Source organism: Argiope bruennichi, chromosome 11, assembly GCF_947563725.1.
Source record: "Argiope bruennichi chromosome 11, qqArgBrue1.1, whole genome shotgun sequence".
NCBI lineage: Eukaryota > Metazoa > Arthropoda > Arachnida > Araneae > Araneidae > Argiope > Argiope bruennichi.
In genome coordinates this window covers 34,263,498-34,280,874 of record NC_079161.1, presented here as the reverse complement: position 1 = coordinate 34,280,874, position 17,377 = coordinate 34,263,498, and positions in this window count along the sequence as shown.

Genomic DNA, 17,377 nt, shown 5'->3' with positions numbered 1-17,377 from the left:
GGCAGCATACGACCTGCTAGAGACCGAATTTAAAGCCACATGTTTATTTACTTATTTTTATTCTATAATGGTGCAATTCCATGCATGAAAGCCATGCGTATAAGAGAAGGGATAAGTGTGCGCATGCCCAGAATCTCTAACCAAACTGAGACTTTTATTTGCACAATTTCTTTATTTTGGAAGATTTTTTAAATAATATATTGAAATCTTTGTAAATTCTGGTCAAAATTTTACTACTTGAAAAGAAAAATAATAATTTTCTCTATACTGAAACTTAAAAAAATAAATAAATAATCTGAAGAAAAGTGAAAATAAAAAGAAATCCGATGGCGCGGATCGAACCTGTGTCAACCAGTTTGCAGGCCGACACTCGGACCACAAGGCAGAACACGACCTGTTAGAGACCGAATTTAAAGCCACATGTTTATTTATTTATATTTATTCTATAATGGTGCACATCCATGCATGAAAGCCATGTGTATAAGAGAAGGATAAGTCTGCGCATGCCCAGAATCTCTAACCAAACTGAGACTTTTATTTACACAATTTCTTTATTTTTGAAGTTTTTTTTAAATAATATAATGAAATATTTGTAAATTTTGGTCAAAATTTTACTACTTAAAAAAAAGAAAAATAATAATTTTCTCTATACTGAAAATTAAAAAAATAAATAAATAATAGGAAGAAAAGTGAAAATTAAAAGGATTCCGATCGCGCGGATCGAACCTGCGTCAACTGGTGTGCAGGCCGACTCTCGGACCACAAGGCAGCATACGACCTTTCGTAGACCGAATTTAAAGCCACATGTTTATTTTTTTATTTTTATTCTATAATATTGCATATCCATGCATGAAAACCATGTGTATAACAGAAAGGATAAGTCTGCGCATGCCTAGAATCTCTAACCAAACTGAGACTTTTATTTGCACAATTTCTTTATTTTGGAAGTTTTTTTGAATAATATATTGAAATCTTTGTAAATTCTCTTCAAAATTTTACTACTTGAAAAGAAAAATTATAATTTTCTCTATACCGAAAATTAAAAAAATAAAAAAATAATATGAAGAAAAGTGAAAATAAAAACAATTCCGATGGCGCGGATCGAACCTGTTTCAACTAGTTTGCAGGCCGACACTCGGACCACAAGGCAGCATACGACCTGTTAGAGAACGAATTTAAAGCCACATGTTTATTTATTTATATTTATTCTATAATGGTGCAAATCCATGCATGAAAGCCATGTGTATAAGAGAAGGGATAAGTCTGCGCATGCCCAGAATCTCTAACCAAACTGAGACTTTTATTTGCACAATTTCTTTATTTTTGAAGTTTTTTTAAATAATATATTGAAATATTTGTAAATTTTGGTCAAAATTTTACTACTTAAAAAAAAGAAAAATAATACATTTCTCTATACTCAAAATTAAAAAAATAAATAAATAATATGTAGAAAAGTGAAAACAAAAAGGATTCCGACGGCGTGAATCGAACCTGCGTCAAGTAGTTTGCAGGCCGACAAGTAGTTTGCAGGTCTACAAGGCAGCATACGACCTGTTGGAGACCGAATTTAAAGCCACATGTTTATTTATTTATTTTTATTCTATAATGGTGCAAATCCATGCATGAAAACCATGTGTATAAGAGAAGGGATAAGTCTGCACATGCCCAGAATCTCTAACCAAACTGAGACTTTTATTTGCACAATTTCTTTATTTTGGAAGTTTTTTTAAATAATATATTGAAATCTTTGTAAATTCTGGTCAAAATTTTACTACTTGAAAAGAAAAATAATAATTTTCTGTATACTGAAAATTAAAAAAATAAATAAATAATATGAAGAAAAGTGAAAATAATAAGGATTCCGATCGCGCGGATCGAACCTGCGTCAACTATTTTGTAGGCCGACTCTCGGACCACAAAGCAACATACGACCTGTCGGAGACCAAATTTAAAGCCACATGTTTATTTATTTATTTTTATTCTATAATGGTGCATATCCATGCATGAAAGCCATGTGTAAAAGAGAAGGGATAAGTCTGCGCATGCTCAGAATCTCTAACCAAACTGAGACTTTTATTAGCACAATTTCTTTATTTTGGAATTTTTTTTTGAATAATATATTGAAATCTTTGTAAATCTGGTCAAAATTTTACTACTTGAAAAGAAAAATTATAATTTTTCTATACTGAAAATTAAAAAAATAAATAAATAATATGAAGAAAAGTGAAAATAAAAACAATTCCGAAGGCGCGGATAGAACCTGTTTCAACTAGTTTGCAGGCCGAATCTCGGACCACAAAGCAACATACGACCTGTTGGAGACCAAATTTAAAGCCACATGTTTATTTATTTATTTTTATTCTATAATGGTGCATATCCATGCATGAAAGCCATGTGTAAAAGAGAAGGGATAAGTCTGCGCATGCTCAGAATCTCTAACCAAACTGAGACTTTTATTTGCACAATTTCTTTATTTTGGAATTTTTTTTGAATAATATATTGAAATCTTTGTAAATCTGGTCAAAATTTTACTACTTGAAAAGAAAAATTATAATTTTCTCTATACTGAAAATTTAAAAAATAAATAAATAATATGAAGAAAAGTGAAAATAAAAAGGATTCCGATCGCGCGGATCGAACCTGCGTCAACTAGTTTGTAGGCCGACTCTCGGACCACAACGCAACATACGACCTGTCGGAGATCGAATTTAAAGCCACATGTTTACTTATTTATATTTATTCTATAATGGTGCAAATCCATGCATGAAAGCCATGTGTATAAGAGAAGGGATAAGTCTGCGCATGCCCAGAATCTAACCAAACTGAGACTTTCATTTGCACAATTTCTTTATTTTTGAAGTTTTTTTAAATAATATATTGAAATATTTGTAAATTTTGGTCAAAATTTTACTATTTAAAAAAAGAAAAATAATAATTTTCTCTATACTGAAAATTTAAAAAATAAATAAATAATATGTAAAAATAAAAACTATTCCGACGACGCGGATCTAACCTGCGTCAATTAGTTCGCAGGTCGGTACGCGGACCACCAGGCAGCATACGACCTGTTTGAGAACGAATTTAAAGCCACATGTTTGTTTACTTATTTTTATTCTATAATTGTGCAAATCCATGCATGAAAGCCATGTGTAAAAGAGAAGGGATAAGTCTGCACATGCCAAGAATCTCTAACCAAACTGAGACTTTTATTTGCACAATTTCTCTATTTTGGAAGATTTTTCAAAATATATATATTGAAATCTTTGTAAATTCTGGTCAAAATTTTACTACTTGAAAAGAAAAATAATAATTTCCTCTATACTGAAAATTAAAAAAATTAATAAATAATATGTAGAAAAGTGAAAACAAAAAGGATTTCGACGGCGTGAATCGAACCTGCGTCAAGTAGTTTGCAGGCCGACACTCGTACTACAAGGCAGCATACGACCTGTTGGAGACCGAATTTAAAGCCACATGTTTATTTATTTATTTTTATTCTATAATGGTGCAAATCCATGCATGAAAACCATGTGTATAAGAGAAGGGATAAGTCTGCGCATGCCCAGAATTTCCAACCAAACTGAGACTTTTATTTGCACAATTTCTTTATTTTGGAAGTATTTTTAAATAATATATTGAAATCTTTGTAAATTCTGGTCAAAATTTTACTACTTGAAAAGAAAAATAATAATTTTCTCTATACTGAAAATTAAAAAAATAAATAAATAATATGAAGAAAAGTGAAAATAAAAAGGATTCCGATCGCGCGGATCGAACCTGCGTCAACTAGTTTGCAGGCCGACACGCGGACCACCAGGCAGCATACGACCTGTTTGAGAACGAATTTAAAGCCAAATGTTTATTTATTTATTTTTATTCTATAATGGTGCAAATCCATGCATGAAAGCCATGTGTATAAGAGAAGGGATAAGTCTGCGCATGCCCAGAATCTCGAACCAAACAGAGACTTTTATTTGCACAATTTCTTTATTTTGGAAGATTTTTCAAATAATATATTGAAATCTTTGTAAATTCTGGTCAAAATTTTACCACTTGAAAAGAAAAATAATAATTTTCTCTATACTGAAAATTAAAAAAATAAATAAATAATATGAAGAAAAGTGAAAATTAAAAGGATTCCGATCGCGCGAATCGAACCTGCGTCAACTGGTTTGCAGGCCGACTCTCGGACCACAAGGCAGCATACGACCTTTCGTTGAACGAATTTAAAGCCACATGTTTATTTATTTATTTTTATTCTATAATGGTGCATATCCATGCATGAAAACTATGCTTATAAGAGAAAGGATAAGTCTGCGCATGCCTAGAATCTCGAACCAAACTGAGACTTTTATTTGCACAATTTCTTTATTTTGGAAATTTTTTTAAATAATATATTGAAATCTTTGTAAATTCTGGTCAAAATTTTACTACTTGAAAAGAAATATAATAATTTTCTCTATACTGAAAATTAAAAAAATAAATAAATAATCTGAAGAAAAGTGAAAATAAAAAGGATTCCGATCGCGCGGATCGAACCTGCGTCAACTAGTTTGTAGGCCGACTCTCGGACCACAACGCAACATACGACCTGTCGGAGATCGAATTTAAAGCCACATGTTTACTTATTTATATTTATTCTATAATGGTGCAAATCCATGCATGAAAGCCATGTGTATAAGAGAAGGGATAAGTCTGCGCATGCCCAGAATCTAACCAAACTGAGACTTTCATTTGCACAATTTCTTTATTTTTGAAGTTTTTTTAAATAATATATTGAAATATTTGTAAATTTTGGTCAAAATTTTACTATTTAAAAAAAGAAAAATAATAATTTTCTCTATACTGAAAATTTAAAAAATAAATAAATAATATGTAAAAATAAAAACTATTCCGACGACGCGGATCTAACCTGCGTCAATTAGTTCGCAGGTCGGTACGCGGACCACCAGGCAGCATACGACCTGTTTGAGAACGAATTTAAAGCCACATGTTTGTTTACTTATTTTTATTCTATAATTGTGCAAATCCATGCATGAAAGCCATGTGTAAAAGAGAAGGGATAAGTCTGCACATGCCAAGAATCTCTAACCAAACTGAGACTTTTATTTGCACAATTTCTCTATTTTGGAAGATTTTTCAATATATATATTGAAATCTTTGTAAATTCTGGTCAAAATTTTACTACTTGAAAAGAAAAATAATAATTTCCTCTATACTGAAAATTAAAAAAATTAATAAATAATATGTAGAAAAGTGAAAACAAAAAGGATTTCGACGGTGTGAATCGAACCTGCGTCAAGTAGTTTGCAGGCCGACACTCGTACTACAAGGCAGCATACGACCTGTTGGAGACCGAATTTAAAGCCACATGTTTATTTATTTATTTTTATTCTATAATGGTGCAAATCCATGCATGAAAACCATGTGTATAAGAGAAGGGATAAGTCTGCGCATGCCCAGAATTTCCAACCAAACTGAGACTTTTATTTGCACAATTTCTTTATTTTGGAAGTATTTTTAAATAATATATTGAAATCTTTGTAAATTCTGGTCAAAATTTTACTACTTGAAAAGAAAAATAATAATTTTCTCTATACTGAAAATTAAAAAAATAAATAAATAATATGAAGAAAAGTGAAAATAAAAAGGATTCCGATCGCGCGGATCGAACCTGCGTCAACTAGTTTGCAGGCCGACACGCGGACCACCAGGCAGCATACGACCTGTTTGAGAACGAATTTAAAGCCACATGTTTATTTATTTATTTTTATTCTATAATGGTGCAAATCCATGCATGAAAGCCATGTGTATAAGAGAAGGGATAAGTCTGCGCATGCCCAGAATCTCGAACCAAACAGAGACTTTTATTTGCACAATTTCTTTATTTTGGAAGATTTTTCAAATAATATATTGAAATCTTTGTAAATTCTGGTCAAAATTTTACCACTTGAAAAGAAAAATAATAATTTTCTCTATACTGAAAATTAAAAAAATAAATAAATAATATGAAGAAAAGTGAAAATTAAAAGGATTCCGATCGCGCGAATCGAACCTGCGTCAACTGGTTTGCAGGCCGACTCTCGGACCACAAGGCAGCATACGACCTTTCGTTGAACGAATTTAAAGCCACATGTTTATTTATTTATTTTTATTCTATAATGGTGCATATCCATGCATGAAAACTATGTGTATAAGAGAAAGGATAAGTCTGCGCATGCCTAGAATCTCGAACCAAACTGAGACTTTTATTTGCACAATTTCTTTATTTTGGAAATTTTTTTAAATAATATATTGAAATCTTTGTAAATTCTGGTCAAAATTTTACTACTTGAAAAGAAATATAATAATTTTCTCTATACTGAAAATTAAAAAAATAAATAAATAATCTGAAGAAAAGTGAAAATAAAAAGAAATCCGATGGCGCAGATCGAACCTGTTTCAACTAGTTTGCAGGCCGACACTCGGACCACAAGGCAGCATACGACCTGTCGGAGACCAAATTTAAAGCCACATGTTTATTTATTTATATTTATTCTATAATGGTGCATATCCATGCATGAAAACCATGTGTATAAGAGAAAGGATAAGTCTGCGCATGCCTAGAATCTCTAACCAAACTGAGACTTTTATTTGCACAATTTCTCTATTTTGGAAGATTTTTCAAATAATATATTGAAATCTTCGTAAATTCTGGTCAAAATTTTACTACTTGAAAAGAAAATTAATAATTTTCTCTATACTGAAAATGAAAACTTTCTGTACAGGAAACTTACAAACAAAAAGTATTGTTATCGGAAAAAAAAAAACAAAAAAAAACATTTGAACCTAAAACTTTGACGACTCTTCACATTTCTCCACATACTGAGTGCTAAAAATACATTCTTAGAATTAGGTCGATTTGTAAACACGATAATTTAAAAACACTTGGAGCAAAACGAATGAAATTTAGTACAAAATTTGTACAAAAAATATATAGATTTCTATCAAATTTTGAACAAAATCCATTGTAAGAAAAAGTATCTATCTAGCTGTCCGAGTACAAGTAAACGCGAAAATTACAAAGTTTAAAGAGCTAGTTAGATAAAATTTGGTGCACAAATTTAGATTCTATAATGAAGATCTGTATCAAATTTGGAACCAAATTCATATGGGATTGACCGTTCTGTCTGTCTGGACTTTAGAATTCATGCAAATACAATAATTCAAATACGTAACAAAATCTAATAAAATTTGATTAAAAATGTTAACACCTAAAGTATACTTATCTCTAACAAGTAGGAAACGAGAGAGACCGCCGGGGTCCTAGCATAGAGGTAGCGCGTATTCCCCGTGATCTGGACGTCCTAAGTTCGAGTACCGGTTTGGGCAGGGTTGCTCTTCCGTTGATCTATCTGTGAGATGTGTGAATGCGCCCTCCTGTAAAAAGGGGTTGTGCAAGTGAATGAGTGATGCGTGAGTAGCAAAGTCATGCTCTTGGCCCTTGTTGGCGCTGCTATAAAAACAAGGTACGCTCCCCCACCGGCTTAAATCGCTGTCTTAGTAACATCGGACTTGTCCATGGCAAGTCCCATAAGAAACAACAACAACAACAGATGTAGACCCAAAATGAGATGGTTGGAGTCAGTGGAGACAGACTTCCTGGCTATCCAGGAAAGTAACTGACGCACAAGTGTCAAAAGTAGAATGCGGTGGAACAGAATTCAGAGGAAGGCACTGGCTCACCCTGGGCTGTCTAGTCAAATATGATGATGATAAAAATATAGTTATTAATCAAATTTTAAATCCGGCTGTATGAATATAAGTTAACATGATAATTACAAAACGAAAAGGGCTAGATAAATAGAATTTGCATAGATTTAATATCTGAAATACAGATATGTATCGAATTCGGAATATTCCGATAAAGACTTGACAATCTTTCAGTATTTTCTTTTGTTGACATATAAAAGCGATAACTCAAAAACGAAACACCTTAAGGTAAATGAAATTTTTTTTCACAACTTTAATGCCTAAAATGTAGATATTTATCGAATTTTGAACTTTGTATGTTAAAGGTTTGATGATCCGCCTTTTCACAAGCATATAAATATGATAATTTAAAGATGCTACATAATTAAAGATAAATTAAAGACTTAAATAAATATATGAAATATTGTATATGAGACTCTAATTATGTCAAATTTATATTTTAATCGATCGGTTAAAAAGAGTCCAAAATACATATTGTGGTAGTTGCATTGCTCTATCTTCCCTTTTGGATAATAGATGGCGATACCTGATTAGGTACGCATCCCATAGTGCAATGCGATTGTTATTATAATGAGATGAGATGCTGTTCTTTAAGAGGTGCGCGCGTTAATGTCGTGTCTTGTCTTCGAGTTTTGTGTTTGTTTTGTGTGAAATGTGATCATTAAAGAGATGTTCTCGAAAACATACGTCCTCTTGCTTCCTCTGCACGGACCATAATGATCTTCACTCCACCACAATATTCATATTTCCAGTGCACAATGCTTTTTTGTGCACCATAATCGCCTAAAAATAGCCATAGATCGCAATCTGATGGGCTCCTTCATAAATATTATGGACCAAAGGTAAATGATTCTACATATGTGATAGATATATTTATTTTTTAGATTTTATACATTTTAGATTTCATATATTTGATATTTGATGATACCTTTATTAGAAAGTTTCGAGTAGACATTTTTATTTCTAGACTTATTACTAGCTTTGATTTTGCTCGGTTCCATTCATGGCGTCGGTTCCATATTTATTAAATACTTGCGGCGAAAAACTGAAAAATGACATATTATCAAATTTCACAAATAAAAAGAACTAAGAAGAACTCTTAGAAACCCTAACTGTGTAAAAGTTGTCAGACCTGCAAAACTTAAATAAAAAAAATTAAAGAAAAGATCAAGAATGTTTTTTTTTTCTCAGCTTTTTTATGTATTTACACAACACAGCAAATTCAAATACATTGAAGAAAAAACACCGGAATGATCTTTGATCATTTTCCTGATTATGATTCGATCCAAAATTTGATACTAATCAAAATGTCGATACCAAGACCTCAAATCAAGTTGTTGTTTTTATCTTGCTTGTGATGTTTTCGGTTTATCGTACGTACATGCACACGGGCATCTAGAATAACATCGTGTCCCCTTTGACGGATTCAGTCAAATATCAGATAAGGGAAAGTGTTGTTCCTTTGACCACTTTAATCTGTACTGGTAAATAGTGGCAAAATTTTAAGTTTCTGAGTTTAGTACAAAGATTATCTATTAAATTTATTAGTTGAGATTATTGCTGATGGAAATAAAGGCTTAAAGAATTTTTCTAATTTCATCACTATAAAGTAAGTATTAAAAATCACCTTTTCTTTCTTAATATCCTTTTGTCACGTAATATTCTTACTTTGCACAAATTTTAATTCTTCTACTCCTAACCAAAAATATTTTATAAAGGTTTAAACATGAAACTATATTATGTTGTATCTTTCACTATAATGTGGTGTTCTTTTGATCAGACCAAAGATAAAATTTATCAAATTTCAGTCTCTTAACTTTAAACGTTTCTTAGTTATCTTATTCATAGATAGACATAATTCCAAAAATGTATCTTTAGGGGAGAAAAAATTTGAAACTTAGAAATTCGTCAAAATCTAGAGTTTTAATTTTTTGGCAATTACAAAATTACAGTACTTGCCGGAAGTAAAGTAAACAGCCTGACTGATCTTCCTAAAACTTTCTTGTATGCTTTCTAATTAAATGGCCATGCCAGAGAAGGCCTTGCATAGCAGTATGGAAATAGTTAGGAAATATTAACATTTAGCTTGAATTTAACGCTTTTATTGAATCTCTTGTGTCATCTTTGACGAGTTTTTTGACGATTAATCCCTGGTATGCACTAAGTAGTATCCGAAAATCGAATTTCTTCTTTTTAGGGGTGGGCGCGTTTTTCCCAACCGATTAAAATAGAGATCTGACACAAAACTGCATTTGTATGTTTGTTTGTTTTTTAAAAAATTTCAATTTATAAAAGAACAACTTCGTTTTAAAAATATAGAATTTGCTACATCGTATACAAGTCTGTACTCTGACTAATTGGTACTGATGATGCTGTCTTGCACCAGCGGGAGTAGTCTTCCCAAAACTTTCTCGCATACTCTCTAATAAAGAATATTATCCCAGCAAACGCCTTCCATGGTACTGGCTTACAACAGTTATGAAATACTAACTTTTTGCGAGAATTTGGCATTTTTACTGAATCCTATCTTGTCATCCATGGCGAGTTATTTGGCGATTCATCCCTGGCATGCTGTTAATAGCATCCGAAAATCGAATTTGTTCTTTAGACACGTTTTCTTTTTAACCAATTGAAGCAAAGATTTGACACAAAACTGCATTTGTAGTAACAAAATCCCATACCAAATTTGACATATTTATGTCACTGCGTTTTTGAATTACCGCGTTTGCATATTTCTGAAAGTACAGACCGACAGACAGTCAACTCATTATTAATTTTGACAGGTGTCCACACTACAGATGTTAAATCTGTGACCGAATCTTATCTACCTAGCTCTCTTCGTTTTGTAGGTATCGTGTTAGCTTATATTCGAACAGCTGGATAGACAGACTTCTCTGAACAGATTTTATTCAAAATTCGATGGAAATTTGCCAATTTGGTGTAAAAACTGTATACCAAGTTTCAACAATATAGCTCACAGCGTTTTTATCTTTATCACAAACAGACAGACATTTTCCAAAAATGTGTTTTTTGAACTCAAAGGAATCTAAAAAATGAAGATTCGTGAAAATCTCGAGTTCAGACTTCTTGACAATTACGAATGTTTTATCTATAAAGTAAAAAGCTAGATCTTTTATGAATTGACAATAAAAATGCTGGAGACAGTCGCTACGAATCCTGTGCTAGGTTTACGGAAACGATGAATTCTGAATATTCACGATCGATTTTTTTTCAAACTGTAAAGTTGACTAAAGATTTTAAATAGTAAAATAATGAATTAATGGTAAAATAAGGAATATGTTTTATAGAAACTAATTTTATTATGAAGAAAGAATTGTATTTTTCTTTTAAACGATTAAAAGTCGTTTTATCATACATATTTGTTTTCCAAATCTAATATAGAGCACCTCCTAGTCAAAGGTACAAATCTAGGTTGTGAGATTTCTCGTTGTGTAATAGTTTTTTTAAAGTGATTACTAGTATAAAATTTTTAAATTTCGGCATTTTAAAATATGTAATAAATGAAAAATTAAGCAGAGTTAAGTCCAGCATTCTTAACAGAGGAGAATAAAGGGAGTTTCAGCAGTGCATTCGTTAGAGAGAGATGGCAGGTGTCTAATCTCCTGGCAGATGTGTTATCAATAACACAAACGTGGTACGCGCAAGATGCGTTGACACAATACGGACATAAAATGTAATCAATGTTTTTATGTCGTAAAAACAGGATGGCCATCAAGACGATCACGATAGACTGGTGGACCACCAAGACATTTTAATACAACGTGCACACTAAACGAAACCAAATGTTATATTCATGTGTTACCCATTTGGCAATGTTAATGTGGAAGAGATAACTGGAAATATAAATAATATATTTTCTCTTTATCTTTTGAGGAAAATGAAGTTTTTCTCCTTCAAAATAACATAATTTTAAAAGCATGTTGTTCAGAACCTAAGAATAACTTTTGGAATCAAATGAATAAAATAAAGTATTTTAATTTTTTAAAATAAAGTTGTAAACCATTTAACATCGTTCTTTGCCTCTACCTACCTGTACGAATCCGCAGTTTCAACGGTGAATATATAATAAAGACAACCTATCTTATCCTCCTCACAGACAACCACTTAGAATGCAGTGAAAGATCAGCAGTAAGTAGTTATATACTGAAATATTCTAAATTGGCGGACAGTATACAGTCTTCTACTACCTATAACTAAGAGAAGTAACTTTCAATAAAAATGATTTTTTAAATGCATTTTAAATTGTTTGATACTATTATATTTGTGTCTATTATTAATATGTTTGTAATTATGTAGATAAGTAAATATTGCGTATTTATTATTAAGTTGTAATAAAAGTTAAGTTTTTTTTAGCTCACCACATCTATGTCACTGGGTAGACCGCGACACCTTAGATAAAGTATTACAAGCAGCTCTTACCTTGGAGAAATATGCCCACCCCTATTTTAAAACAAACTGTGTCATTTTAAAGTGAGAGTCAGCTTATCACTGAATTATACAAAGACAATTTTTCTACGTGTGAGAGAAATGAGCTAAAAGATATATATATATATATTCTGTTTGTTTCCTATTTCTAATATGAAATGAATACGCGATATTTACTGTTTAAGATATTATTTATAGGGATTGCAACACCGGTATACCGGGATACCGAATACCGGTATTTCGAGCCATTTGTACAATTTCGTGATACCGGTATTCACAAGTTTAAATACCGGTTTTTCGGTATTTACTAGAAATTTTTAAAATTGTCTCCACTATAAGTTCAGGTATCGCGAAACATAGCAAAATAGTATACGTTTTTGTTTTTATGTCTCCCTAACGGGCGAAATTAATTAGCTAATTAATGGCTTAATTAATTGCTTAAATCTAAATTAGTGAAACATTGATTATCCCTGAAAGAAAATATTGTAACCATAACGACTGATGGGGCAACAATTATGAAAAAAGTTTAGGAGTAATAGATGTATTATATCAAAAAAATAAAGAACAGAAGAATCCAAATACTGTGGATATAGAAATTTCGGATTCCAACTATGAAAATAGTAAGAGTGATATTGACAATGAAGATAATGACAATGTAATTGTTGAAGAAGATATTGCTAATGAGGATGAAATATTAACCTATCAAGAAATGCTTCCTATAATTTATAAAGTTCGAAAAATTGTTAAGATATTTAAACGTTCCCCTATAAAAAAGATATATTACTAAAATATATACTAACTGAAAATAAAACAGAATATATGTTAATATTAGATTCTAAAACACGTTGGAACAGTTTACTCCTAATGATGGAACGATTTTTGAAACTGAGAAATCCAATCCAAATATCCAATAATCGACTTAAACCTGTAAATTAATTTTTCAGATAGTGAATTCGACTTAATATCCAGAACTATATCAGCTCTACTTCCAATAAAACTGACTATTGAGGCATTATGTCTGAGAGATTCTAATTTATTAACAGCTAATGCAACAATAAATTTCATGTTGCAGTCATTGAAAGAACAGCACACATCACTATCTGAAGAATTATATATTACATTGAAAAATCGCACAGAAGATAGGCATGCCGAAATAGAAAATGTCTTATGGTATTTACATAATTATAATGATTTTAAAAATGAAAATGAAGAAAAGAAAATAACCAATTCAAATCTGATTAAGTTTAGAGTAAATTTTCTTAAAATTTTTTACCCACAAACCTATCCACATTCAGAACCATTCGGTTCAATGATCGAAGATTATGATGTCACTACTGTCGATAGTGAAAAGGAATTGTCTCTTGAACAAAAATTAGAATTAGCGATAAATAAAAAAATTTAAACGAACCAAAATACAATACAGAAATCAGCTATATCCAAACTTATCCGACGAGAAATCGATTTATTTTATTTGAAGATAAGGGATTTAGAGATAAATACTTGGAAATGTATCGCGCCTTGCTAAGAGTACCACAAACTAGCGTAGATGCCGAAAGAGCGTTTTCGACAGCTGATAATTTTTACTCAAAATTAGTTTTCAGGCTTAATGACAGTACAATTGATGCATTATGTTTTTTAAGATCACATTTCAAAACTTTGTAAAAGTACCACAGACTGAATAGTGATATTTACACTTTTTTTGTGATTTAAATAAATCAGATGTTTCTTTACTTTTTTGTGATTATATACTGTTATAATTTATAAGTTATAAATTATTTTTGGTGACATTTACACTCTCTAACAAAACTGGCAAATAAAACAAAGAAACACCTGTGTTTTCTTTCTTTTTCTAAAATTTCTAATACCGGTATTAAAACCGGTATCCCGGTATTAAGATTTAAAAAATACCGAATACCGGTATTGAAATTTTGGTCCGGTATTGCAATCCCTAATTATTTATTTTGTTATACAAGAATTATTTTGCTCTATTACCTTTTACCTTCTTCCATCTCTCAGGAAGCCTCAGTATACCTTCTTTCCAAAACTGTTGTGTTTTGGACAAGAAATAATCCTCTAGGTGCGCTTTTATTTCGCTGACCGATTTAAAGCGCTTATCGCGAAAATAATGTTTTAAGGACAGAAAGAAGTAATAATCAGATGGAACAAGATCTGGAGAGTGTGCAGGATGCGGTAAAACACCCTAATCAAACTGTAAGAGCTTCTCTCTTACGACTAATGCAATATGTGGTCTCTCTTTGTCATGATGAAAAGCAACGCCTCGTCGGTTCATTAATGCTGGCCTTTTTTTTTTTTTTTTTTTTGCTGTGACAGTTTTTAATTGATCCTTGTTAATCACAGTATTTCGTAAAATTTATTGTTTTATCTTGAGGAAGGAACTCGTAGAAAATTATGCCCTTCCAATCCCACCAAACGGATGAATTTACCAATTTTATATATCCAACTCTGTTTGCTTTATAATTCTGTTGTTGCTTTATATTCGAACAACCGGACAGACACCTTCCTTATTAATGGATTTCGTCCTAATGTTGATAGAAATCTAGAAATCTACAGATAGAAATCTACTACCACACACCAAATTTCATTCGTCTAATTTAAGACGTTTTTGAATTATCGTATTCACAGACAAATATCATTCCATAAATATATGTATTTTAAAATCATGGAATCGGGAATGTGAAGTTTAGACAAAATTTCGAAAGTGAAATTTTGACAATTATCCTGCTTTCTCTTTGAATATTTCGTATAAACGAAATTAAAAAATGAAAAAGTGCTCTGAAAAGGGTTAAATGTGATACAAATACACAATTTTCAAGGAACAATTTTTTCAAAAATTGCGGAACAATTTCAATCCAGAAAAAAAAAATTACTTCCTTCTAACGAAAATACACTACTTTAATTTACGAAGAAATGATTTGTTTGATTAAAAAGAAGCGCAGCTGCGATATTTCCTTTTCAACTGATTCTCTGATTTCACAGATATCACTTCTCAACATATTATCAAATAAAAAGGATGGACAGCATTTGAATATTCTTGCTCGATTTCCATGTTGAAAAGTAGGAAATAGAGAGATTAAGGAAGGAAGTTTCGTTCAAAGGAAAAAATTGGAATGTTTGTGGCTGATCAAGGAATTAAAACTTTCTGTGGTTTAAATGATGGATTATTTTCACAATTGTACAAAAATAGCTGAAATATTCTTCCGCCGCCTTTCTAATTAAATAGAAAAATATGGCAGGGTTTCTGGTTTTATAATGTAATGAAGAAAGGAAAGTACAGAATTTTGAAGTTTTCCTTTTGATCAATTAATTGGGTTCAAAATATGGCGGAAGTTTTTTTGTATTATAATGTAGTGATGAAAGGAGAATATAGAAGTCTTCCTTTTGATTAATTGGGTTCAAATTTTGACATAGTCTTTTTTTTTTGTGTGTGTGTTATAGTGTAGTGAAAGGGGAAAAAATTTATACAATTTTAATGTTCTCCTTTTGATCAATTGGGTTCAAAATCTGATAGATATTTTTAATTTTGCAAATGGAACACATACCAAATTTTGTTTATTTAGAAGCTGCCATTGTGTTATTCAGTTAGTGCCTTCACATATGCACATAAAACCAAAATCTAATATAATGTATAATTCTGTTGCAATGAATACATATACCAAAATTCATTCAACTTGTTAGTCAAGTTTTTGACTAACAAGTTCATATATTTTCATATTGTTTTCATGGACATGGACTGACAGGCAGATAGATATTTTGACTTCCATTAATTGATTTCATAAAAAATTTGAAAAATATCTGTAATTTTGTTGCAGCCTGCATGCCAAATTCAGTTTGTCTAACTTGTAATGTTTAATCTTGTTTATAGATTTTCTTGATTAATTAATCTCTCTTTAATCTTGTCCAATTTATTTAGAGTAGTTTAGCAGTGTTTATTTAGTATAGTTTTGTAATGTTTGATTAAATTTTGTATTTTTTTAAATTCATAACTTAATGAAAAAAATTAAATTATGGCAATATTTGAAACATTATTTACAGAGTTATTTTTAAACCATCAGTTTAAAATCACCAGAAATATTTTAATACGCTGTGAGATTTAAAAATAATTAGGAGCAATTGGTGTTCTCACATTAAATATAAACTGATGAACAAGAAGGAACTTTTGTTTGTTATAATGGTTTATTTAAAATAAGGAATTTTTTTAAATAGACATATTTACAAGCATATTGGTATTCCATCAAAGATTAATATTAAAGAAGGTAATATTTTTATCCTATGAAATGTTGGAAATATCAGCAAGGCCAAAAACTAATTCAACAGGCATCAATTCAAATAATTTATTTGGCAAATACCATAGAAAGATGGTACATATGACTAAAAATAAATAAAAAGAGGTAAAGACAAATGATAGAATGATTGACTTATATCTTTTTTCATTATCAATTTAATATTCAAACTAAATAGTAAATGCAGAAAATGCTTAGATCTTAATCAGCATTTTGACAGATTTCATTAAACATATAGTAAAAAGATTTTTCTCAGTGTGCATAATAAACTAATAAAACAAAAATAATCAGAAGAAAATGTCTTCCATAAAAACAAGGAGGAAAGGAATATAATATATATAATTTTCCAGTGATATCAATATCAATATTCAATATTTGATATCAATATATATAATGCACCAGATATTCAATAAATCATCTTATATATAATATCCAATAAACTTCAAAAACATTAAGTATGCATAGTATATTTTGTGATATAAACAACCCTTAGAAATGTCACTAGAAGCATATACACAATTAGTGACTTAAAGAACAATACAAATTGTGCATTTTAAGAGAATGCAGTAAAAATGTTTCACCTATCTCAATAACGTTGTTTTCAATAAATTTATATTACCTTATCAAATGTATTATACAAAATCTCCCCAAAATCAGCTTCCTTGTTATTGGCATTACTGTCAACTCCATTCAATGCTCCAGAAGCAACTCAGAAGAAAGAGGGGGAAAAAAAAATTACCTATAATTTAAGTTACCAAAAAAAAAGTGGGGGGGGGGACATCATAGTAAGTTAAAGTTATTGTAAATGTTTAACAATGTGACATAAATGCGTAAACTACAATATACCTAAATTATTGATAAAAGCTTTAACAGATGTT